This window comes from Thamnophis sirtalis, unplaced genomic scaffold (assembly GCF_051295495.1).
Source record: "Thamnophis sirtalis isolate CommonGarterSnake01/CBP01778 unplaced genomic scaffold, rThaSir2_p1.2 scaffold_1, whole genome shotgun sequence".
NCBI classification, from domain to species: Eukaryota; Metazoa; Chordata; class Lepidosauria; order Squamata; family Natricidae; genus Thamnophis; species Thamnophis sirtalis.
This window is the reverse complement of record NW_028261381.1, coordinates 49,651,968-49,679,397: the sequence shown is the minus strand read 5'-3', so window position 1 is coordinate 49,679,397 and position 27,430 is coordinate 49,651,968. Positions and strand designations below refer to the sequence as shown.

The 27,430-nt window shown below is 41.0% G+C and overlaps 1 protein-coding gene across 1 annotated transcript in view; it reads left to right on the top strand.

Moving 5' to 3' along the window:
• Positions 1-27,430, top strand: part of LOC106552522 (kalirin) — a 489,228-nt gene that overhangs the window by 27,142 nt on the left and 434,656 nt on the right. The window lies entirely within an intron of this gene.

Genomic DNA, 27,430 nt, shown 5'->3' with positions numbered 1-27,430 from the left:
GATGAAGAGCGAGAGGAGGAGTTCTGGGAGTTGAAGTCCGCAAGTCTTAAAGCTGTCAAGTTTGAACACCCCTGGGGTTTTTTTCTAAAGGGTTAGGGGTGCAAGGGTCTTGTAACTTGACAGCTTTAAGACTTGCGTGCTTCAAATGCCAGTGTTTCTGAGCCAACATTTTGGTTGCTAAGCAAGAGCATTATTAAGTGAGTTTCACCACATTTTACAAGTTGGCCACGCCCACCCAGTCACATGGCTGGCAAGCCACTCCCACCTGGTCACATGGCCAGGAAGCCACTCCTATCCTGTCACATGGCCGGCAAGCCACACCTACAGAAGAGGTTCTAAAATTTTTTGAAACCCACCACTGCTGCTCGCCTATCATAAATATGAATTGGCCCTGCCCATTTAGAAAAGAATGGAACTGTGGTGAAGTACAGGTAGTCCTCGACTTAACGACCACAGTTGAACCCAAAATTTATGTTGCTAAGTGAGAAATTTGCTCCATTTTATGACTTTACTTGCCATATTTGTTAAGTGAATCACTGCAGCTGTTAAATTATTAACATGGTTGTTAAGTAAACCTGGATTCCCCATTGACTTTGTTTGTCAGAAGGTCACAAAAGGCGATCACATGACTTCGGAACACTGCAGATGTCATAAACATGAACCAGTTGCCAAGCAGCCTATTTTAAATCACATGACCATGGGGATGCTGCAATGGTCATAAGTGTGAAAAATGGCCATGTCACTTTTTTCAGCGATGCTGAAACTTTGAACAGTCCTTAAATGAACTGTTGTAAGTCGAGGGCTACCTGTAACACTACTTAAAACTGAGTATGGCACAAAAGACATTTTAGGAGAGACTACTTGGTCCTTTTGTGATGTGCCTGGCCTTTGAAATCTTTCAGCATCTTTATGACTGGACTCCTATTTCTTGCTAAGCCATAATGCAGCTTATTTGGTGTCACTTAAGGCACAGATGTCAAACTCGTGGCGTCATGTTGCCATCATGTGACATTTCGCTATGTTTTTTCCATTCGTGGAACTGGGGTGGGCATGGTCTGAGCGTGATGCATCCGGCCCATGGGCTGCTAATTTGATATCCCTGACTTAAGATGCTTGTAAGCCAGCTTTTGGTTTGTATATCATGGTTTATGGTTTAGCATTGAATTTGAACTTATGCAACTGAGACTTATTCAAGAAATGATGGTTACATAAACAATGATTTTAATGCAATATGTAAACCTAGTTCATCAATGATGGGATGAAAGAAATTTAAAATAACCTTAAGTCCTATTTTTTGAAAAATAACAAACCAAGACCAAGGAAGAGGTTTGATTTGGTTGTTCTACAGTTCAGTGGTGGACTTTTGATTACAGATGAACAAGTTTCTCTTTCTGTCATTTAGGAGACACCTAAAAATTTAAAAATCATAGTTTTTGAGAGAATTGATTTGGGTAACATTTAAAAAAAATAAATTCCCTTTATTCTTTGTATATGGGTTTGTCTATTTTTCATCTGAATTTTTCTGGTGAGTAGATTTTGCAAGTCTGCCCACTTGCTTCCTAGATTTAGATGTTTAAAGGTGTGTTTTAGTTGGTCATAATCACAATACGATCAAGATGATATGTTTTTTGTCCTTAAGTTTGAAGATGTTTTCTCTCTTTGTTCTTATTTTGATAATCATCTTCATTAAAAATGTGCCCAGTAATGTTATGTTTTGATCACATGTCCATGAGGACTCTGCAAGGGTCATAAGTGTGAAAAACGGTCATAAGTCACTTTTATCAGTGCTGTTGTAACTTTGAACAGTCATTAAATGAACTGTTGTAAGTCGAGGATTACCTGTAATTGCTTACTGTTTTCCAAGAATTCGTGAGGATGCTTGGAGTAAAGAACTTTTAAAAGAAGTAAGTCAATCAGTATTCTGATATTTTGTGATTGTTAATGTTTTTGTAAATGTTAACTTAACCTACGTTTCTACTTAGAGATCATGACAGACTGTTTGCACTTGTCTTTTAATTTTTCATCTGGAGTAACAGCAGGGGTTAAAAGGAAAACATACACACAAATATATATATAGATCCATTGCAACAGTATTCCCCCCCCCACTTCCATTTCTTTCCTTTCCTACTGTTTTCATTAAAGGTATACCAATCATAAAACATTTGCCTTGCACTGCTTCCTTTTGGACCCATCTAAAAGCTTCTTAAAATATTAATATATGACTATAAGATCATAAAAATTATCAGTCACGCTAAATTTTACATTTATAGAGCTAGCTGAAGGGCAGTTTTAATGCCGGTAGTTTCCTTTCTTTTTGAGATGTCTGGGTTATTATTTTGTATGTAAAATGCTCAGTTCTAGGCTGCTTGCCCCATTCTGTGAAACACAAAAAGAAGACAGCTGAACTTTCTTACCAAATAAGGCTGCAAGTAGCAAGTCAGTCTCCCCCAGACAGTTTACTCCTGATTTCAATTACTGCTCTGTTCAGTAGGCAGGGCAAGAGTGGAGCTGAAAAGCAATTTAATATTAAAGGCCACCATGAATATGGGATTATTATAAATGATGCTATTTTGTTCTCGTTCTCTCTCTCTCTCTCTCTCTCTCTCTCTCTCTCTCTCTCTCTCTCTCTCTCTCTCTCTCTCTCTCTCTCCCTCCCTCCCTCCCTCCCTCCCTCCCTCCCTCCCTCCCTCCCTCCCTCTCTCTCTCTCTCTCTCTTCAAGGGGTGCTTAGCTTTATCTCTTGAGGGTTGAAGTACATCATGGCTATGTTTGTACGACACATTTATGCACTCTTATTAATTAAATTGTAATTTACTCAATAAAATTTTCTAGCTTGGGACAAGGTTCTGGGCTTAAAATGTGGTTGGCTAATTTATGATTTAGTTATTGTGCAGTCACAGACAACTTCAGATTCACTCTGATTTTTATGACTCTAGCTGGTAAATGTATTAGCCATAAATTTAGTGCAGCAATGTACATATACACCTTTTCAACTAATATATATTATTTATTACAGTTAGACCCTACTCTTTCTCCAAGGAGTTCTAATGATGTATATATGATGTTATCTCTCTTTACATCACACAGTATATCTGTTTGATGTAACAATTTAGTGAGCTGGTGAAAGACTCAAGGTCACTAGGATAAATTTTAATACAAACCCAGATATATTAATGCATTATACTAAAATAATGTTGCTGAAGTAGCTCTGCCACATTCTCTGAACTGTGTAAAAAAGTGAACAAAAATATCAAGTCTGCACCATTTTCCTTGTGCAGCAATTTAATTTAGCTTGTATAAAAAATGTTGGTCTGAAATCTCTTCCCATTGTGTTGAGTTTATATGGAGTTCTGGTTGGTGAGGCGAATGCACTTTAAACCTGCTCAGAAGTCTTTCCATCTAAATGTGCTTCTTCAGTATTATGATTAAGCTGTGATACTGGAAATAAATGAAGACAGGCTCAGATTTACTTCTGCCAATTCTGAACACATAGTGGATATGGACATAGACAATGGACAATGGTTAGTCTGCTCAGAATTCTGTGCCACCAACATGTGGATTAATGATTAAAATGGCATTTTTAATCTTGCTGGCTGGTTTGGCCAATCACTGATCTCAGCCCAATTTAGTTCACAGAGTTCTTGGGAGTATAAAATATGGTAGGGATATTACATAAGCCACCATGAGCCTCTTGAAGAAAATGTGGGTTAATAAAAATGTAATGAGAAAGAAGAAACTATATTGCAAGGAAGGGGTGAGAAAAACAAGTGACTTAGAATCAAAAGAGTAATACAAAGGAAGCTAAATGAAAGTTCCTCTGAGGGATTTCAGGGGATAGGGGTGATAGCTGTGCTTCATCAAGGTGGCTTATCCAGAAGTTATTGTGCATCGAGGAAATGCCACATAGAACAGCTCTCTTAACACAGCAATTTGTGAAAGGACATTGCAACTTTATTACTACCAAAGATATTGGGATTTTCAAGCCTACATTAATACTTCTGATAGCACGAATCAATTCCCCATATAGCAGGCAGAGAAAGGAAAAGGTTATGTCCAAGCTTTCAGTTGCTTAAATTGTAATTACTGAGGAAATCTTTTAGAGAGTATCCCTTATCCAGCTCACAATCAACTCCTCCCTCCCTCCCTCCTTCACATGCATTTTATTTTATTAATGCAGCACATATTTGTTTCTATTTGTTAAATTTCATTTTTGTAATTGTCATGGACCTGTCTTGTTTTTGGAGTATGGCCTCTGGAAATATCACTCAGACTGTGCACCTCTGAGGGGAAAAATAGATTGGAGAAGTTATATTCAGATATTTATATTTAGATACATTCAGACATTTGAAAAAGTACCATCCCCAAAGCTGCTGCTCTCCAGATGGGTTGGACCATATCCCCATAATTCTATTATCTCAGCTAAGGGGAGACTTTATATGTGATTGTCGCCTGGAGTTGGACAGGCTTTTCTAGTATGTGAGAGGGTTTTTATTATTATTTTTGTTAACCATCCAGTAATTTCAACACAAGTCTGCTAGGATTCTCCAAGGCATGATATCATTATTCGGTGATTGTCAAAGCCAAAGGCCGTTAATTTTAATTTTATACTTTTAGTGCTAGATATGAAATTGTGTACCAAAGATGTGCATCAAGAAGATAAATAGATTTAACAACAAAAACACCCAGCTTGAATTTGCGATGAAGTGCTGGGTATCCATGTAGAGATTAGTAACACCAGTTGCTTCTAAACAGTAGCAGTATGAAGCCTGAGATGTCTTTGTAGCTAGGGCCAGTAATGGTTGTACTCCACCCGGGATGACTGTCAGCAGCCTGGCAGTTTGCTCTTTGCTATCAACTTTCACTATACTGGAATGATGTCATTTGTAGTTGAAAACTCTCAAAGCTTCTTGGCCAAGAAATGATTGGCAAAAACAAAGCAGACGACCTTCAATCACTCATGCAGGAGTGTAGAGCTGTAGGACCTCATGTCTTTCAAGCAGATCCCAATAACAATTCCTAAACTTGGCAAAGTCTGGTTTTCTATACTGCTCAAGAATTCAGGGATACAAGTTGGGTCAAAGAATCGAGATTGGGAGGGGCTTTTAAGTCCAGTGCCTTGCTCAGCCTAGGAAATCAAAGCATCCCAGACATGTGGAAGAGAAATATCTCCAAACTTTGGCAGAAAAAAGACCATGCTTGCAAACGGCAAGGGAGTGGAGATATCCTAAGAATAAGCTGGCATATTCTCTGTTGTTGTTCTTGCAGCATGTATGTATGATTTGTGTGTTCTTCCAAAAGAGAGGGAAGACGTTCAAGCATTTTTCTTATTGTTTCTATTTCCCTGCAACATATTTCTGGATTTACTGGCTAAGAGAGAGAGAGAGAGAGAGAGAGAGAGAGAGAGAGAGAGAGAGAGGGAGGGAGGGAGGGAGGGAGGGAGGGAGGGAGGGAGGGAGGGAGGGAGAGAGAGAATGCAAAGATCTATCTGGGGGCTGATCTACAAGTCCTGCTTGTTGTGGTACAAAATGTTCCCTTAATTGTTTCCTGAGGTCATATTGTCACAGCTTAGTCTCCATCTCCATCTCACAGTCAGCCTTCTGCTGAGGCAGACTAAGGCAGGTCTAAGATGTAACAGCATGAAATTGTGGTTTTTCCTGCTTGTTATAACAGAAGATGTTCCATGAACGGCAGAAGATCTTCAGGGCATATGGAGGATGTATCAGCTGGGCTCCACATGGGCCAGCAGAGTCTGCTTTGGGACCCTCCTCTCCCATCTGGCTGCTAGGATCTGTACCTTATGGCTGATAGTGTTGCTGGCTATTTTCTTTTCTTTTTAGTTTAGATTTTGAAATAGACTTTTCATGGCCATCCATCATATCATTACAAATAGTCCTTGATTTATAATCATTTATTTAGTGACTGTTTGAAGTTATGACCACACTGAAAAAAGTGACTTGCGACTGATCCTCACATTTACAACCATTGCAGTGTCCCCTTGTTCTATAATCAAAATTCAGGCACTTGACAACCAACATGCATTTCAGACAGCAGGGACAGCCTAGGGGACACATGATCACCATTTGCAACCTTCCCAGGGGGCTTCCAACACACAAAGTCAATAGGGAAAGCTGGATTCACTTAACAATTGTATGATTCACTTAACAATCAGGGTGATTCACTTAAAAACAGCTTAGTACACACACGCACACGCACACGCACACGCACACGCACACGCACACGCACACGCACATATACTTGCATACCTACCTATATATCTCAGGAGTAGTGCCCAATTCCACATTGTGTGATGATAATAAAGAAATTCCCACAGGATAAATAGGATATAAAATTTAGGATTCCGTTATGCATGCTGTCATGCTTCTCTTGAGCTCATCGCCATGTATCAGGCAGTGACTAATATGTCTACAACCTTCTTGGAGGACAAAGTATTTTGTGGATAGGCATAGCAATAGTTTCCATATCCCAAGTATGTTTGTGTCTATACATATGTGTATGTGTAGTGAAGCGAAGTAAGGGCATCTGATTGCAAATCAGGAAAGGAAGTTTTGTGTTTGTTTCAAGTTTTCTTACAGAGTAAAAGATCTGGTGGTACATTAGGGGAAGAGGTAGGTTAGCCAGTGATTGGAGTGGAAATGTGCTTTTTTTTGCTGGAAATTGGTAGGTTATCATATAATTCCAGGAGCCCCCAAAAGAATAAATCATTCTCAGGTAATGCATATATGATTGCTTTGAAACTTTTGCAGTTTAGCCAGATGATTAAGCTGCAAATACATATCAGTCCATGATTAAGCTGCAAAGACAAATCATCCCATGGTTTCTTGTAAGGCTGATGATAAATTCTTTTTTATTGGAGCTGTAGGATCGTTCTGCCAGATTCACATGACATGGCTCTAGAAAATAAATCAGGGACTCGTAATTTGCAATTGTATCATTTACAGAAGAGAAGTCACTTGTTATGTTTGTGGCTAAATTGCATCTGAATGACAGATAGTGAGGATCCTTCAGATATGCCCACTTATTCCCATTCTCTGGTTCTTCTTGTAGAACAGGTTTAACAAAGCCAAAGGTAGCATACTGTGGTATGTTAAACTCAACACTGGGGCAAGAAGGGTTTAAAGTAGTTATCAGTCCTAAACAAATCCAAGGCTAGAGCAATACGCCATGGCTATCAGCCAGGTCATCCAAATTAGAATAAAATGATTAACATAAGGTTAATCATAAGGTTAAGGTTAATATAAGGTTAATTCTTGCCATTGGCACAGAATTGAAATTTTAGCAAAAATAGGGGTGTCTTTCTGTCCCCCTTTCTTCCTTCCCACCACTTTCATAGCCATATAGGAAGGTGGGTTTGGGGAGATGGGGTGGACAGTGGGTAACCCCCTTGGCTCCATTCAGACATAGGCTGACTCTAGTCAAGGCACCGAAGTTTTGCCTTTAGCATTTGTTTTGATGTTTGTTTTCACCAGCCATTCTCAGCCTCTCATATTGCAGCTTTCATTATAAACTCCTACTTAGTATATGAGTAATAAACCAGTGCTGATTATTTCAGTCATTAAGTGCAAGAAGTGCTGGGAGAACCTCTGATGATATTTTAATAGATGGTATGTGTTATTTCTGTAAATTAGTTATATTCAGATCAAATAATGCATTTGCAATATGGCCGGGGGTGGATGGACAGGTCATGGTTGCAAAATAGCACGGCTTGTCAAGATGGATGTGGCCATGTGCGAGGTGGGATGGCCGCTGGCTTCCCTGCTCCATCTGGTGGGGCAGAAAAACGCCGGAATAAACCAGCGGTTTGGATCGGAGCTTTGTAAAAGTGGGTCCCCGCAACCGAATGAGACCCAGGGGGCCTGAATAGACTATTGCCTGGAAGGACGCCGCTCCCAGACCTCCTCTGGCCCACGTGGCAGCCTGGAACGCTCGACAAGGCTGGAGGGAAATGGCGGCGCTGCACTGAAGGCTCTGCTTCGGTGTTTTCAACCCTTCGGCACTTCAATTATCCACAACAGCTCTGGATTGTTCCAACTTTAGCCCTATTTCCCTCGCTGACTGGAAGGAGCCCTGGTTGTCTGCCTGTCTTCTGGAGAGACTATTGGAGGACTATTGTTACCGAAGGAGGTGGGTGACTTGAACGGCAGTGGATGAGACAAGGCAGCTGGCCTATGCCTCAGCTGCTGTATCTCTTTAGGTGCCCCCCTCCTCTACTCTAGTCCGGCGGAGCGTGTTGCTGGCCGCTCCTGGCATTTTTTTTGACATCTATGCCCCTGTCTCCTTTGGTTTTTTTGGGACTCTGTTGGCTGGCTTTATAGAGGGTAGTTCGGTTTGTCATGGGGCGATATAAGTTCTGGCAGTTGGCCTTGCGGCCATTGCCATGGCCCCTTAGTCTACCCGCTAGGCCTTCTCTATGGTGCGGCCTTCCCTTTCTTTCCTGGCCCTCAGTTTGCTTCTACTCAGACGGGGCTTTTCTACCCAGTTTCCTGCTCACGTCTGACAGACATTGGACATTGGACACTGGACTTGTGATCTGGTCCTGGTTGGTACCACCATTGCCGCCCGTCGTTGTCAAGGCATTCCATCGCAGCCCGTTTGGAACTTTTTGGGCCCCTCTATCCCAATATCACCTATACCATCTGTCGCGCAAGGAAGTGAGAAGATGAAATTCTTCCCTCTTTATATCTTCGCGAACCACACCAGACTGGACTTTTTGCGAACCCACCTACAAACTCTATCTGAACTTGCACATCCTTTAACAACTGCGCAATTTTTCTTTTTGTATGGAGAGTGCATGTGGTATATATGTGTCTGATTGAATGATCCCACAGCTTTTAATTTAATGAATTTCTTATTAGCTATTTTACTGTATTACTGTATTTTAATATTAGTGGGGTATGTATGTGCAGAATGCTTGGCCGATATGGATGGGGGGACTGAGAGCACGGCCCGGAGCCCCCACCACTGAGTGCACAAGCAGAAGTGGATGGGGGCCCGGATCCGCCTCTCGTCCCAGAATGTATGGTATTAATGGCCTGCCGGGGAGAACGGGGGCCACAGGAGGGGAAGAGGGGTGTATGGGTGCGGGGATGGGCCGGTGCATCCCAGTCATAGTTGGGAGAGGCAGGTTTGACGGGAGTTACAGGGCTAGCCATTACCGGGGAAGGAGGGTTCGCTACGTCACAGCGATCCCTCCTTCCAGCCCTGATAGCTCAACTCCAGGACCAGATGGCAAGAGTTGTCAGGGCCCTGGTCTCAGGCTGCTGTTGCTAAATGCCAGGTCTATGGTTCATAAAGCTCCCCTCATCCGGGACCTAATATTAGACGAGGGGGCAGACCTGGCATGTATTACTGAAACCTGGCTGGGCCATGAGGGAGGAGTCCCCCTCACTGAAATGTGCCCAGAAGTGTTTCAGGTGCTCCACCAGCCGCGACCACAAGTAAGGGGTGGGGGAGTGGCAGTCATCATCCGAGAGTCACTAGTTCCTCGTAGGATCCCTGCTCCGGAGACTGTTGGGTGTGAGTCCCTTCTGGTGAAGTTGGACCTTGGGAGTCAAGTGAGTCTGTTTCTAATGTATCTACCTCCCAACAGTGTTACAACAGCCCTGCCTGTGCTCCTTGAGTCAGTAGCCGAACTGGCGGTTGAGTTTCCCAGGCTTATAGTGCTGGGGGATTTCAACCTGCCGTCGCTCGGCGAATGCTCTGATGGAGCACAGGAGTTCATGGCTTCCATGACAGCCATGGACTTGACCCAGGTAATTCAGGGTCCGACTCATACAGCGGGTCACACACTCGACCTTGTGTTTCTCTCGGAGCAGTGGAGACGTGATTTAGATTTGAAGGGCATTGAGATCTTGCCCTTGTCATTGTCAGATCACTTCCTATTGAGGCTTGACTTTTGGAAACCACTCCCCTGCTGTAGGGAGGGGGAACTGATTAGGTGGTTCCGCCCCAGGCGCCTGATGGACCCTCAGAGATTTCAGACGGCGCTTGGTGAGATACCTGACTCCCTGGCCCACAGTCCGGCGGAGTCCCTGGTCGCTTCTTGGAATACAGCGGTGGCTGAGGCTCTAAACCGGATTGCGCCTTTATGGCCTCTCCACGGCAGTGGATCCAAGAGGACCCCTTAGTTTACCGAGGAACTCCGGGAGATGAAGCGCCAAAAGAGACGCCTAGAGCGACACTGGAGGGCTAGTAACTCCGAATCTGACCGAACACAATTAAGAGCCTTTATTAGGACTTATCTAGTGGCGATACGGCCAGCAAAATGTGCTCATTTTTCCGCTCTTATTGCATCTGCAGAATCTCGCCCAGCCGCCCTGTTTAGGATAACCCGCTTCCTCCTGAAAGGGAGGGGTGCAGGCGAGCCCTTACTGGGTAGAGCTGAGGAATTTGTTCAGTTTCTGTCAGATAAAGTCGCTCGGATTTGGACGGACCTGGACTCCACTTGGACAGTAGCAGCCGAGATGCTGGGGGAGGGTCTTGATCAGATTTCATGGAGCGATTTTCAACTTGTCGCTCCTGAGGAAGTGGACAAGGCCATGGGAGCGGTGAGCGCCTGCACCTGTTTACTGGACCCATGTCCCTCCTGACTGGTCTTGACCAGCAGGGAGGTGACACGTGGCTGGCTCCAGAGGATTGTTAACACCTCTCTTCAGGAGGGGTCCTTCCGCACCCTCTAAAGGATGCGGTGGTGAGACCCCTCCTTAAGAAACCTTCCCTGGATCCAGCCATCTTAAACAACTATCGCCCAGTCTTCAACCTCCCATTTGTAGGGAAGGTTGTTGAGAAGGTGGTGGCCTTTCAATTCCGACAGACCTTGAATGGAGCAGATTATCTGGATCCCTTTCAGTCAGGTTTCAGGCCTGGTTACTGCACCAAAATTGCTTTGGTCGCGCTGAATGATGATCTCTGGCAGGCCAGGGATAGAGGACATTCCTCTATCCTAGTGCTTCTTGACCTCTCAGCAGCCGTCGATACCATCGGCCATGGTATCCTTCTGCGACGGTTACGGGAGGTGGAAGTGGGAGGCACCGTCTTACGGTGGTTCTCCTCCTACCTCTCGGACAGGTCGCAGTCGGTGTTGGTTGGAGGACAGAGATCAACCCCTAGGCTCCTCAAATATGGGGTGCCGCAGGGTTCGGTCCTGTCCCCCCTCCTATTTAATATCTACATGAAGCCACTGGGTGAGATCATACGCCGGCATGGGATCAAATATCATCAATATGCAGACAATACTCAATTGTATCTGTCTGCCCCATGCCAACTCAGCGAAGCAGTGCAAGTGATGTGCCAGTGCCTGGAGGCTGTCAGGGTCTGGATGGGAGCGAACAAGCTTGCACTCAATCCAGACAAGACCGAGTGGCTATTGATGTTGCCTCCCAAGGATAGTCCAGACATCCCACCTCTTAGCCTGGGGGGTGAAATTATACACCCCTCAGAGAGGGCCTGCAATTTGGGAGTCCTCCTGGACCCGCACCTGACATTAGAACACCATCTGTCAGCTGTGACCAGGGGGGCTTTTGCCCAGGTTCGCCTGGTGCACCAGTTGCGACCCTGCCTGGATCGGGAGGCACTTTGAATGGTCACTCATGCCCTCGTCACCTCAAGACTGGATTACTGTAACGCGCTCTCCCTGCAGCTGCCCCTGAAGAGTGTTCGAAGACTACAGTTGGTCCAGAATGCAGCCGCGCGAGCGATACTGGGTGTACCTAGATACACGCATGTTACACCCATCCTCCGCGAGCTGCACTGGCTCCCTATTGGTCTCAGAATGCGCTTCAAGGTGCTAGTCGTTACTTTTAAAGCCCTACATGGTTTAGGACCTGGCTACCTGAGAGACTGCCTCCTGCCACATACCTCCCAACGACCAACTAGATCTCACAGGTTGGGCCTCCTCTGGGTGCTGTCGACTGAACAATGCCAGCTGGTGCCCCCCCCCCCCGGGGAGGGCCTTCTCTGTAGCTGCTCCGGCCCTGTGGAACGATCTACCCATAGAGATCCGGACCCTTACCACTCTCCCGGCCTTCCGAAAAGCCACCAAGACCTGGCTGTTCCGGCAGGCCCCACTTAGATGTCCAGCCCCACTTAGACAGAATGGATGGTGTGCAATTTTAACAACTGTTTTTTTACCTTTAATTTTTTAAATGTTTTTTATCTTGTCTGTAAGCTGCCCAGAGTCCCAAGGGAGTGGGCGGCATACAAAGTTTATTAAATTTCAAAATTTTCCATCTAATTATTTGAAGCAAAGTGATGAGATGGTTTCTTACTCATTATTATAACTTACCTTTGCCTATTTTTTCTCCCCTAGGCAAGTGAAGTGGGCACATTTCCAAACAAAACATTCAGCAGCAGTTTACCTATTGTTTTTATTTCCTAAGAATGTCTTTGCAGCTTAAATAGGAACCTGGAGATATTCTTGGATATAAAGACATTTCTGGAAGTTGTGGTTTGACTTACAAGATACTAGCTACCTATTTTTAGAAAACCAAGAGTCTTAGAAAAAAAAACCAGATGAGATAGAGAGCATGGTAGGTGCCAAAGGAAGAGACCACAAACCCGGTGAACTCTCTATCTTACATAGCAAATTAGAGAGGTTAAACTTACTTATCAATAAATATCGGCAAATAAAATCTTAATCATAGCTGAAAGAGTGAAGTGTATAAAAGTGGATCTGTTGTAAGATCTGCTACAAGAAATAGAAATAGAGACCAGAATGATTCCAGGAACACTATTTTATGTTGTGGAATAAATTAACAGACTTTTGAAATCAAAGTTTCTCTCTGCCTCATTTTACATCCAACAGAATCAGCTTAGGGATATTTTGAATTTCTTTTTCATTCATTGCACTTTCCTAGGGCTGATGGTAATTTTTCTTTTTCTTACAAACTCAAACATTGCTTCATCATGATTCTGTCTACATTACCCTTACAGGCTGATTATTTTGCAGATGAAATATCTTGTATTGGGTTGAATCGGAAATTGAGTGGATAGGATCTGACACGATCACAGAGTCTCTTCTGAAGTCAACAGGGAAGTTATGAACCTGCCAAGGGTTCAGGCCTCTTCCTCATCCTGTGTATCTTCTGTCATCTACTGGTTTGGAACAAGGTTTGGGGGATGCAGAAGTTGTAGGGGCTTCATCACTGGAAGTTTTAAAGAAAAGACTGGATAGCCACCTATCTGAAATGGTATAGGTCCATGATGACGAACCTATGGCACTTGTGCCAGAGGTGACATGCAGCACCCTCTCTGTGGGCATGCGAGCTGTCGCCCCAGTTCAGCTCCCCTGCGCATGTGCGTGCGCCTCCTGCCAGCCAGCTGGTCTTTGGGTCACTGCCGTGCATATGCGGGGGAGGGGGAGAGTGGGCCACATGTGGGCACATGTGTATGTGCGGGGTGTATGCAGGGGTGTGCATACATGCAGGGAGGGACGGGGTGCATGCAGGGGGCTATGCATGCATGCATGCGAGGGGACATGCATGCATGTGAGAGGCAGAAAAGGTTAGACATTTCTGGTATAGGTTTTCCTGCTTGAGCAGGTGGTTGGACTAGAAGACTTCCAAGGTTCTTTCCAGCTCTATTCTGATTGAAATTAATTATTTGAGAAAAATTGTAATTTCCCTCTTGAGAATTCGAACTTGTGGAAACATTTTATGAATTCAGTAACATAACTGTTGCACATGCTATCCTTAGAATTTTAATTATAGGGTCTAAATTTCTGAAGAACAACAACATGAATAAATAGAAAGATATAATGGATCTTAAACTTAAGTTTTTAATTTGATTTTTTTTGTGGGGAATATACCAACTAAATAGGATATTTGTGTAATTACAGGTGGTCATTGACTTATGATCACAAATAAACTCAAAATTTCTGTTAAGTGAAGCATTTTTAAAATAGTGAATTTTGCCCCATTTTACAAACATTCTTGCCTCAGTCATTAAGTGAATCACTGAAGTTGATAAGTTAGTAACCTGATTGTTAAGTGAACCTGGTTTCCTCATCAACTTTGCTTGCCAGAAGGTCGCAAAAGGTGGTCACATGACCCAGGGACAGGTCCTAAGTATGAACCAGTTGCCAAGAATCTGAATTTTGTTCACATGATCATGGGTATGCTATAAAGGTCATAACTGTGAAAAAATGGTCATAAGTCACTTTTTCAGTGCCTTTGTAACTTTGAAAGGTAACCAAGCAACCTGTTGTAAGTTGAGGACTACCTGTACTGATTTGGAATGGGAATGTTTTGAGTCAGCACTGAATGGCTTACCTTAACTCCTGTTTCCATTAGTAGTCCTACTGGTATTTGAAAATACAGGTGAAACTCAAAAAATTAGAATATTGTGCAAAAGTTCATTTATTTCAGTAATGCAACTTAAAAGGTGAAACTAATATATGAGATAAGACTCATTACATACAAAGCAAGATAGTTCAAGCTGCGATTTGTCATAATTGTGATGATTATGGTGTACAGCTCATGAAAACCCCAAATCCACCATCTCAGAAAATTAGAATATTACATGCAATCAATAAAACAAGGATTGTACATAGAACAACATCGGACCTCTGAAAAGTATAGGCATGCATAAGTACTTGGTTTGGGCCCCTTTTGCAGCAATTACTGCCTCAATACGGCGTGGCATGGAAGCTATCAGCCTGTGGCACTGCTGAGATGTTATGGAAGACCAGGATGCTTCAATAGCGGCCTTCAGCTCTTCTGCATTGTTCGGTCTCATGTCTCTCATCTTTCCCTTGGCAATGCCCGATAAGATATGGGGTTCAGGTCAGGTGAGTTTGCTGGCCAATCAAGCACAGTAATCTCACAGTCATTGAACCAGGTTTTGGTGCTTTTGGCAGTGTGAGCAGCTGGAAAATGAAGTCAGCATCCCCATAAAGCTTGTCTGGAAGGAAGCATGAAGTGCTCCAAAATCTCCTGGTAGACGGCTGTGTTGACCCTGGTCTTAATGAAGCACAGTGGTCCAAAGTCCTGTTGCTCCTTGGTCCAAAGTCCTCTTTGCTGATGAGAGCAACTTTTGCCAAAAGCACCAAAAACTGGTTCAATGACCGTGGGATTACTGTGCTTGATTGGCCTCTCCATTCTTCCTCCATACTCTGGGTCCTTGGTTTCCAAATGAGATGCAAAAGTTATATGTTCGAGATTTTTACAAGAGTCTCTGCTCAATTGAGTACTAGGTTTTTTTCATCAGGGAAGGGAAACTGACTAACCTCTTTCATGGCTTCTTGATATCTCATTTTAGAAACACACACACACACACATCTATCTATCTATCTATCTATCTATCTATCTATCTATCTATCTATCTATCTATCTATCTATCATCTATCTATCTATCTATCTATCTATCTATCTATCTATCTATCTATCTATCTATCTTATCTCTCTCTCTCTCTCTCTCTCTCTCTCTCTCTCTCCCTCCCTCCCTCCCTCTCTACCTACCTACCTACCTACCTACCTACCTACCTACCTACCTACCTACCTACCTACCTACCTACCTATCTATCATCTATCATCTATCTATGTGATTTACAGCCAGAATTTCTTTATATGTATATATTTGGCATCTCTCTATTTTAAATATAGATTTAATTTTGCTTTATATTGTTTGTCTAGTTTCACAGTAAAATCTGATTGTTTTGACTTCAAACTGCTTTTATTCAAGCTTCGCTTTTGGTTTTGTGCGTGGAAAGCCAATACCAAATCCCAAAGATATAATCGCCCAGGAAGATTTGCTTCATCTTTGCTTTGAGTAGCAATTTCCTTTTATAAAAAGTCTTTTGGAACCAGCTGTTTGAGGCTTCTACTGAAATGCAAGTATGTTGAAATGGATTTCTTCCAAACTCATGGAGTCTCTCTCTTTCATCTCTGTTTTGCTTTTCAGAAAACAACATGAAAAGAATGATGAAGATTCTCACTTTAATTTTATGGGATAAAATTAGAGAACAAATAACTTTTGTGTTTGAATGCAGACGCTCCTGCTTGAACTTTCTGCCAAGGATATATTGTTAAAGTACAGTGTGTCATTTTAAGAGTTTTTGGGTTTGCCATGAAAGATGGGTACGGCATACTTTTACTGTTTTGAAAATACAATACTTGCCTTCTTTATATTCCATACATCAATTGACAGAGGATTTAAAATGAGAACATATATACTGTCTATAAATGTAAGCTGTTAACAATCAACCAATGGTACAAGTAGTCCTTGACTTATGACCATTTTTAGCAACTGTTTAAAGTTATGGCAAAAGCAATTTATGACCAATCTTCACACTTATGACTGTTGCAGCACCCCCTCGACACATGATTGTGATCTGGGTGCTTAGTAATTGGGTCACATTTACAACAGTTGTAGCATCCCCATGTCACATGATCATAATTTGTGACCTTCCTGGCAAGTTTCTGACAATCAAATCAATGGGGAAGTTGGCAGGTAAAGTCACATGTCACAATCATGCAATGTCTCACATAATGACCCCAATTTGTCTAATGACCTCAGCAAAAGGTTTGTAAATTTGGGTGAAGTCACATGATGACTTAACTACTGCACTTCTTAATGGCAAATTTTTCCAGTTCCATGTTTTGTGTTGGAAAGAGTATTGTAAAATGTAGAAGAGCTATTAATTAAAATAAGTACGAACAGATTTTGATCATGGTAGAAAACCAGGAACTTTAAACAAATAATTAAATAATAATTTTAAACAAGTAATTACTTAGAATACAATAGGTCAATGGTAATTTCTGTTTAGGCCAATAGTTTTTCCCCCAATCATACGCAGAGATTAATCCTCCCTTTTAATATATAATGTGGGACTATATATATAAATGTATAATTAATATACATATATGTCCGCCCCGTGCCAACTCAATGAAACGGTGGACGTGATGAACCGGGGTCTTGAGGCCGTTATGGACTGGATGAGGGCTAACAAGCTTGTACTCAACCCGGAGAAGACCGAGTGGCTGTTGTGCTTTCCTCCCAACAATTCGACCAGTGCTCCATCGCTCAGGCTGGGGGGTCAAATTCTACACCCCTCAGAGAGGGTTCGCAACTTGGGAGTCCTCCTGGACCCACAGCTGACTTTTGACCATCATCTGACGGCTGTGACCAGGGGGGCATTTGCCCAGGTTCGCCTGGTGCGCCAGTTGCGACCCTACCTGAATCGGGAGGCTCTCACAACAGTCACTCGGGCCCTTGTGACCTCTAGGCTGGAATACTGCAATGTGCTCTACATGGGGCTGCCCTTGAAGAGCATCCGGCGACTTCAGCTAGTCCAGAACACAGCCGCGCGAGTGATTGTGGGTGCACCTCGGTTCACCCACATAACACCTATCCTCCGCGAGCTGCGCTGGCTACCTGTTGATCTCCGGGTGCGCTTCAAGGTGCTACTTGTCACCCATAAAGCCCTCCATGGTAGTGGGTCTGCGTACTTGAGAGACCGCCTTCTGCCAATCACCTCCCTGCGACCAATTAGATCTCATAGACTAGGCCTCCTCCGAGTTCCGTCTGCCAGTCAGTGCCGACTGGCAACTACAAGGAGGAGAGCCTTCTCAGTAGTAGCTCCGACCCTTTGGAATGATCTCCCCGTGGAGATTCGTACCCTCACCACCGTCCAGGCCTTCCGCACAGCCCTTAAGACCTGGCTAGCCCGTCAGGCCTGGGGACAAAGATAATTGCCCCCACCCGAATGATGAATGAATGTTGCTTATTATTTTATTCTATGTTTTGTATGTGTTATTGTTTGTATACCCCTTCCCTTGATTTTATGTAAGCCGCCCTGAGTCCCCTCAGGGAAAAGGGCGGCCTATAAGTGTTAATAAAACCCCTAAAAACCCCTTAATTGTATATAAATGTGGAAAAGGGTACTGTAGATTTCTAAGTGGGAATTGCCAAGGTTTATTTCTCTACATGCTACTTTTTAATAATTAGTTTCTGTCTTCTGGTCTTGATTTTCTATTTCATCTTTGCTTCTTAATTAAAGGTTTTGCACACTGTGATAAGACATAGTTTGCATGACCATAGTTAATTGAAAAAAAGCACAGCAGGCTGTGATTGTATCACTCACTCAGCTGTAAACCATGCTTTGCAATCTACCATGATGAGTTCACATAATGTGCTACATCAAAACAAACTAAACTAAATTATGTCTTACTGCAATGTGTGAACCTAGATAATCTATGATGCAAAAAACTCTACAAAAAAGCCATAGTTGAAACATATTTTATTTATTCTAATAAAGTACATATATCAAATTAAAAGCAAAAAATATGCTTGCACTGCATATTTTAATTATTCTAAAAGTTAGCAGTAGATTTGCAACTTATTTACAAAACTAGTATCTTGTTAGTAAAAAAATTGAATTGATCTGGGTAACACAAAGTACTGAAAAGTATTCCTATTTATGTAGGTATAAAAATTATATTGTCAAGTAATTCCCTTTTCACTATATAATTTGTTTCAGAAATGAATGAATGTTTCCCACATGGGTAAAAATTAAATTTCCTCAATTCCAGTGAACATTCTGAAAAGTTCTTAAAATCAATTGTCCTGTCAGTTCTGCAAACTTGCACTTTGAGCAAAAATCAGAATATGATCATATCTGTTAACATAAACTAAATTAAAAAAATTAACAGCTTCTTTTGGCAATAAGAGCGGCTTACAAAATATCCATAACCTGGCAATCTCTGAGTTTCAGGTTTATTATCTAGATATAGAAAGAAATTGATGGGGGAAAAGAAGGTTTGTGTGTGTGTGTGTGTGTGTGTGTGTGTGTGTGTGTGTGTGTAACATACTAGGCACTAGATCTTAATAACATTCTTGTAATGGCCAACAGAAATGAATTCAAGGACAAGAAAAACCAAACATTGTTGATGGCCTGTAAACTGAATTGATAGTCTCAAACTGCCATAGTCTAATGGAATGGCTGCTACTTAAGCGATGGCTGTGTGTGTGCTGTGAGAGGAAAACATTGCTTTCCACATATGCTGCTGCTGCTGCAACCTGGTGGAACATTGGTTTGAAGGTATACTTCCAACATGGCCGCTGTAGAGTCTGGTTAGGCAAATAAGTCACTCAGCCTATATACCATGTGGGGATTTCATTTATAACTGGTCTCCAAAGAACACCCAGAAGAGACTGAAGAAGGGAATCCAGGTGCTCTTTTGATGGATGAAGGATTTGGGATGGCAGGCAATTTCATCTCTCTTCTCTCAAAGCTCTTGTAAAGACATACCTAAAATAGCAGTGCTGAATCCGGTTGAATATCTGTGGCTTTGGCTGAACAATAAGTTGCAGCTGGAATTTGCAAACCGAATGACCCGATACCATTCCTTTTTCAAAAAACAGGCTACTGTTTAGAGATGCGGGCAGTCAACCTGGTTCAGTAAAGAATGATGTTGGTGTATGTTTATTTTTTAAAAAATGAGAAAAAAAAACATTGAGATAACCCTGGTATATTATGACATGTGGCAAAAAAAATGTACAATATACGTGTCATGTGTTTTGCATACTTTTGTGAAGGGGAAGATCATGCATTTATCTCCAATGAGATGTATGATTTAACACACATTTGGAATTTAGATGTCTTGCTATAAAGTTGATGTTGAAATATTCCCGTTTAAAGTTACTATTCCGAGACTAGTGGCATAAATAAATTGGGCATCCACTTTCTATTACATCTTGTAGTAGAAACAAACACAAGATAAGAGCTGAAGAGGTGATTTCCCATATTCTTCAAAAGATTGTTCTGAATTATTCTTCAAATTAAATTACCCAGTGCCCTGTCACTGCAGTGTTGAGCTGGTACAAATGGAACACTTCAGTGAATCTAATAAACATAGTAATGAAGATGTTTGGCTGAAAAGTGATGCTTTTGCTTGTGCCCTTTCCCAAGGCAAAAAAGCTTTTTTCAGTGCTCACCACTATGTTATATATAAACAACCCCAACAGTGTATTTGTTATTTTGGAGGTGAATTATGAAAATTATAGTGCAAGGATGTTTACTCTGTACTGTTCAGTATGTTAGTTGTTGCCTGAGAATACAGCTTGAAGGCAGACTCATCTCTCCATTTAGAATACAGACTTGGAGTCTGTTAGAAAGAAGAAAGTCTTCGTTTCAAGCTAAATAAGGAAAAGCAAATTCTGTGCTTTGTGAATTACTGTACTCCTCACTATCTAGTGTCTTCTGTAGTCTTGCAACTGCTTAAAGCTCAGTCTAAGGCCAAATCAAGGCTCACCATCACTAAGCATTTGCTTAAGCAATTGCTACTAGGACTGGCACAAGCAGAGAACTTCCAGAGATTATTCCTGTTTCTAGTTCTGCTCTCTTCAAGCAAGCAAAGACAAGGAGGAGTAGCTGCCATTTCACATGTATGGGTGTGGTTTAGACTTCTGAAGGAGGGGAAACAGTGATCAATAGTACAAGTGATGAAGAATTGTTGGCATCTCTCAGGAGAAAGTTCTCATTGAGAACTCAGGGTGTAAATAAGTCTGTAGAACTGAAGCTTCCATTCCTGGGGATTGTTGTATGAACACACGAGTACTTTTATGATAGATGTACTGGCCAGTCTGCTCTCCTCCCATTCTTTAGGTTGATTGGGCAGCTAATCATCTGATCAAATGATCTGTGATAAATCACCTTGATTAAAGGTGGCTTCCTTCTCTCATTCTAAGTCAAGTGTACTGAACGACTGGTGGAACAGAAATCCTTAATGTCTGAATCTGTTGAAGGACTTTTGCGAAATTGATAAGGCATATAGTTTATTTGGGCCAGGGGGGCGGGGGAAGAGGCTCTCCTTTTGTTTCCTATTTCCATCTTAAAGTGTGATGAGGAAATAAAATCTTCAATTTTCAACCAAAATTAGGGCTGAAACTCCCATCACTAAACAAAGTAGTGGTAAGTGAATCATGCTTGATTTCATGAGCATTTTTGTCACAGTTGTTAAGCCCATCATGTATCTGTTAGTCAAATAAAACTTCCCCATTGATTTTGCTTGTCAAAAGCTGGCTGGGAAGATTCCAAATGGCAGTCACATGACCCCAGGTCACTATCGTAAATAAACACTGGTTGTCAAGTGCCCAAATCATGATCACGTGATCATGGGCATGCTGAGATGGTTGTAAGTGCAAGAATTCATCATGTCACTTTTTTCAATACCACAATGACTGCAAATGGTCACTAAATAAATGATCATGTTAAGGACTAACTGTATGGAGAAATTCTTTCACCATCTTTCAAGAATAAGATAGAGGAATGGGATGGAAAAAGATCAGTTTTTTCCTTTGGTTAGTTCTTATTTATTTATTTATTCTTCAGAGTATTTCACAAGGCCTTCTTTTATATTATATTGGTAGGGCAGCCTTCCCCAGATCTTTTCTGTAAGATGGTATTCATGCTAGAGAACTATGTTTGCTAGAAAAGAAAAACTTATGTTAAAACCATAGAGGAAACATAATCCAGAACTCTGATCACTGACTCCAAGACTTGATGTAACACGCACATGCACACATATATACAAACACATTTTTAATAGCATGCAGCTGAATATAAAAATTTGTTTCCAATTACTTTGTATCTTTCTTATTCCCCCCCCCCCTGAATTAGAACTAGAGAATGTCAGTCATATTAAACAGCAATTAATGCTTTAAAGATGTAAGTAACTGCAAGTTTCCTAAGCTTGGTATCAAAATGAAAGCATGCACAGTGTATTTGGTTGTTGTTACAGTCATGTTCCTTGGTATTTATTTCTGTGTTGGTTGATTACTAACTTTGTGAGATATGATTTTTTCCATTCTGCTACACGTTTTGTGTAATAAACTGAGCTATTTGGACTATGTTGCATTAATATAAAACTGATGTTAAAAGTTAGACACGGTCTATCTTACGAAGGTGAATGAAAGGAGGGAGCTGTATTGTGCTCTATGCTTTTCTTTCCAACCATGAAATGGAGTCAGTTTTGCAGTCCAATGTAAATAAGGAGATCACTAGAGAATGTCACCTTTAATAAACCCCAACCCTCCAGGTTCAAACTAATTACATCCCAGAGTGCTGAAAGAATTTGTGGACATTTATGTGACAGTCATTGTCTATACTCTTGGAGAAATGTTGAAGAATGGGTGGAGTGCCAGGAGACTGGCAGATGTTCCCATATATTTTTTTAAAAAAAACAGGTAGATTTAAAAAAAAACCTATATATTAGCTAGTTTGAAGTTAGCAGGAAAGGCATTAAAAGCAGATGGTTGAGTTGTCTTGCAGTGAGTTGAGTTAGATGCCACTGAGGCAGGTTTGACTCCAAAGATGTTTGAGGCATTTCCTTGGTCAGTAAGGCCCCCTTCTCTTCCCTGAATCTTTTCAAGCAATAATACTGAACAAACATACCTTTGTCAAAATTAAATCAAACCATGCAAAAGCATATGTGTACTTTGTTGTAGCTGCCTGGAGTTTTTGGATTATGACAGGTTATAAATATTGTAAAATAAATAAATAAACATATAGAATGTCTTAATATTTATTAATGCAGTTGTTAGTGGGCTGGGAACAATATGTTATGATTATAGCAAATAATTTGATAGCTTTCCCCATGATTCCCTTCTTTATATATGTAATATGGGATGGATATTAGGGGGAGGGGTTGCAGCAGCTTGAAGGAGTGTGAACAACTGCTCATATAGCACCTGTTGACAATTGTGTAAATAAATAGCATCTTTTCCTGGGTTCACATGTTTGATTTGTGGATGTAGTGACAGTGTTATGAGTACAGCCATGTACATTTTGAATCACCTTTTCCCCTTCACTGCACAGTCCCTCTGGGACTCCTCTTTACCCTAAGGACATCTTACCTCAGATCCTGTTCTGGGAAGGAGCTTTAAGCTCACAATTATTTTTTTAACCTTATATCCAATTCGTAATAAGGGAAAGAATCTGCAAGAAGAAAAGAAGGATTTCTGCTTCTGATTACCATAAAATAGGTAATATTTATATATGTTTTTACACTATCTTTATTATTTTTTAAATAAATAATTCAGGACAGTAGACATACCTAATACATCTTCCTGCTATTTTCTGTGAGGTAAGTTGCGCTGAAAGAGAACGGCTGGCTCTTGCCAGCTTTTACATCTAAGACGGGACTAGAAGTCACTGTCTCCTGGCTTCTAAGAGATTGTGCCTGATGCCTTAACCACTAGACCAGACTGGCTCTCTAGTGGAAATTTATTGTGAAAATCCTTCTTTGTTACATAAAAAGGACAGTAAATGCTAGCTTCCAGCTTTAAGTGCCAGCCATTACAAATATTATTGATGTTTTGTTTGGCATTACACAGTTCATTGATTCACCTTTGAGTGTGGCCATAAGTGATTCAGTGAACTAATTTTACACTTGGAGCCCAAATAGAAAAGGAGGACTTGAGGCTTACTAGGTTGCTATGGGCAACACTGAGGTTTTGATGTGAAAGCGAAGAGCCAGAGGAGCTGAGGGTGTGGCAACTAAGAGCCCTCTAGGGAGAGAGGAGCGTTGAGGACAGGCCCTAGCGTAGTGATGAAAGTGCCAGATATTATTTATCCAGAGAAAAGGATAGAAGAGAGCAAATCTGTCAATAACCAGGTGAAAAAATAGTTCTGCATTTTGTTTAACATACCATAGATGACATAGAAACATAGTTGTAGGATTTCTGTTTTCTGTGTGTGTGTCTGTGTCTCTCTCTCTCTGTGTATTTTGCTTCTGCCTGATCTGGGGAGTAGAAACTCTGTGCATTGGGAAGGCATCAGTTTGATGTGGGGAGATGATTGCTAAATTGCTCAAGTATATAAAATGATTGCTAAATTGTACTGGTATAAACATTTCTACAGTTTTTATCAGGTATTATGATAAAAAAATGTCTGCAGATTTTACATAGGAAAACATGCATAGGAATGAATTACATATGCTTATGTGACAAAGACCATGTAACAAATGATTAAGATAGGATTGTTATGATTATGTACTATTAAGTCAGAGTGGACTCCTAGCAACTACAAAGATAAATCTTCCCTATGATCTCTGTCAAACCTGACCCTTCCTGTCTTCCAACAATGCACCTATGCCTGCTGTTATACCATATTATTGGTCATCCTCTTCTCCTTCCTTCCACTTTTTCCAGCTTTAGAGATTTCTTAAAAGAGCTGTCTTAGTGTAATGGTGATTTGAACATGGTCATTTGTCCCTGAAATTAGAACTTTGGGTTGATTTGTTTTATGATGATCCACTTATATGTTTTCTTGGCTATTATAGATTCTCAGGACTCTTCTACAGTAACACAACCCAAAAGCATCAATACATTTTCTTATCCTGCTGCTTCAAAGTCCAACTTTTGCTTCCATAAAGTATCACAGGGAAACCATTGCCTGCACTGTTCTGAGCTACCTAACAATAACTATGTCAATAGCATCTGAAAATCTTTTCCAAGGCATTAATTACAATTCTACCAAGTGCTAGTGTGTGTTTCTCGACTCTTGTTCCTTTACTGTTACAGGAACAACAATCTTAAAAGGTAGACTATTTCCAGTATTCAGTATCTTCACTGTCAATTCTAAGGTTAGTTGTCTTACTTGTAATTGATTTGGTCTTCTTTATTTTAATCATCCAATTTTTTCCACATTAATCATCCAATTTTTTCCACATTAATTTTCATTACTAGAGCTTGCAGAACATTTACATTTTCCACTATCAGGGTTCTGTCATCATTGTAATGCAGATTATTGATGTGTCTTCTTCCAATTTTAAAACTGGTTATCTTGTAATCAAGTTTTCCTCAATACAGCATTTAGATTGAATAGAAAAGGAAAGAGTATACAGCTTTGTCTAATTCCATTACCAGTCTGAAGCGAATTTGTTTTGCCATATTTACATTGCATTCAAATTCTTGTGTATGGATTTTATATGAGGACAATGAAATAGAATAGAATAGAATAACAGAGTTGGAAGGGATCTTGAATGTCTTCTAGTCCAACCCCCTGCCTAAGCAGGAAACCCTATACCATTTCAGACAAATGGATATCCAGCATCTTCTTAAAGACTTCCAGTGTTAGGGCATTCACAACTTCTGGAGGCAAGCTGTTCCACTGCTTAATTGTTCTAACTGTCAGGAAATTTCTCCTCAGTTTTAAGTTGCTTCTCTCCTTGATTAGTTTTTACCCATTGCTTCTTGTTCTACCCTCAGGTGCTTTGGAGAATAGTTGACTCCCTCTTCTTTGTGGCAACCCCTGAGATATTGGAACACTGCTATCATGTCTCCCCATGTTCTTCTTTTCATTAAACTAGACATACCCAGTTCCTGCAACTGTTCTTCATATGTTTTAGTCTCCATTCCCCTAATCATCTTTGTTGCTCTTCTCTGTGCTCTTTCTAGAGTCTCCACATCTTTTCTACATCGTGATGACCAAAACTGAATGCAGTATTCCAAGTGTGGCCTTACCAAGGCATTATAAAGTGGTATTAACACTTCACGTGATCTTGATTCTATCCCTCTGTTTATGCAGCCTAGAATTGTGTTGGCTTTTTTGGCAGCTGCTGCACACTGCTGGCTCATATTTAAATGGTTGTCCACTAGGACTCCAAGATCCCTTTCACAGTTACTACTGTTGAGCAAGGTACCACCTATACTGTACTTGTGCATTTCATTTTTCTTGCCTAAATGTAGAGCCTTACTCTTTTCACCATTGAATTTCATTTTGTTAGATAGTGCCCAATGTTCAAGTTTGTCAAGATCCTTCTGCATCTTAAGCCTGTTTTTTGGAGTGTCGGCTATTCCTGCCAGCTTGGCGTCATCTGAAAATTTGATGAGTTCCCCATTTATCGCCTCATCCAAATTATTGATGAAGACGTTGAAGAGTACTGGGCCTAAAACATAGCCTTGGGGTACTCCACTGCATACTTCCCTCCTTGAAGATGCAGTTCCATTGAGGACTACCCGTTGAGTACGGTTGGTCAGCCAATTATGAATCCATCTGGTGGTGATGCTGTCTAACCCACATTCTTCTACTTTATCTAGTAGTAGGCTATGGTCTACCTTATCAAATGCCTTACTGAAGTCCAGGTAAATTATATTGATGGCAAATGTTCTGGGACTTCCATTTTCCTAAGGACTTTATACCATTTGACATGATTGATATTATCAAATCTTTCTATAATCAGTGAAGCACAAATTTACTTCTTTTTGGTATTCTTCGGTTTTCTCATTTATTCAGTGTACATCAACAATAATGTCTTTTTTTCTTGATCTTTTTAAAAAGCAGCTTAAATATCTCGACTCACTTTTCTCATGTAGGACTGTAATCTTTGTTGCATGATCCTAACCATTATTTTGCTAGTATATGAAATCTTTTCTTTTGTATTAGTATGTATGCTAAAGGTAGCCCTCAACTTACAACAGTTCATTTAGTGACTGTTCAAAGTTACAGCAGCACTGGAAAAAGTGACTTAACACCATTTTTCACACTTATGACCGCTGCAGCATCCCTATGGTCACATGACTTACATTTGGATGCTTGATAACTGACTCATATTTATGACGGTTGCAGCACCCCGGAGTCATGTGGTCCCCTTTTGCGCCCTTCTGACAAGCAAAGTCAATGGGGAAGCCAGATTCACTTAACAACTGTGTTATAAATTTAAGAACACCAGTGATTCAGTCAACAAATGTGGTGTGAAAAGTTGTAAAATGAAACAAATTCACTTAGCATATTTCTCACTTAACAACATAAACTTTGGGCTCAGTTGTGGTTGTAAGTTGAGGACTACCTGTAATTGCTTCCAAACAGTTAGCCGCTGTATAATTTCTAGATTTGCTTATCTAGTTTAATTAGAACCTTTACTGATTCTTCGGTTGCTTGCCATATTTCTACAAATATTCCATCAAATATTATAGCCTTTGAAGTTGATTATGATTGGAATGATGGTCTAACTTTGATTTCTAGTACTAGAGGATTTTGTAAATATGAAATATTTTGTAAGATACTTTGGATGGTGAAACCTCTCTTGGACAGAATTTCAGAGTCTCCTTCCATTGTTTGATATTCTTTGAACTGGTTACTATCTCTCTTTTGGAATTTTTTTAGTTTACCAATTTTGAGATTGGAATATCTTTCTGAATTTGAAGATCTTCTGGAAAAATATCCTTGGTCTTCAAAGTCTGTTTTCATTTCAGGGCCTTTACAGATGCTGTTGTAATTCTGTTCCTTGTTTCTTCTAACAGTTCTCTAAAACTCTTTCTTAAGTTCTTTGTAAGATCTTTGTCTTTCTTGGCTTTAGCTTCTCTTCACTTCTTGGCAATTTTCTCTTACTCATTCTGATAGCCAGTTCACTTTCTTCTGTTTCTTGATCTTTGGCACCTCTCTTCACATTCTTCCATGAAATATTTGACTTCAT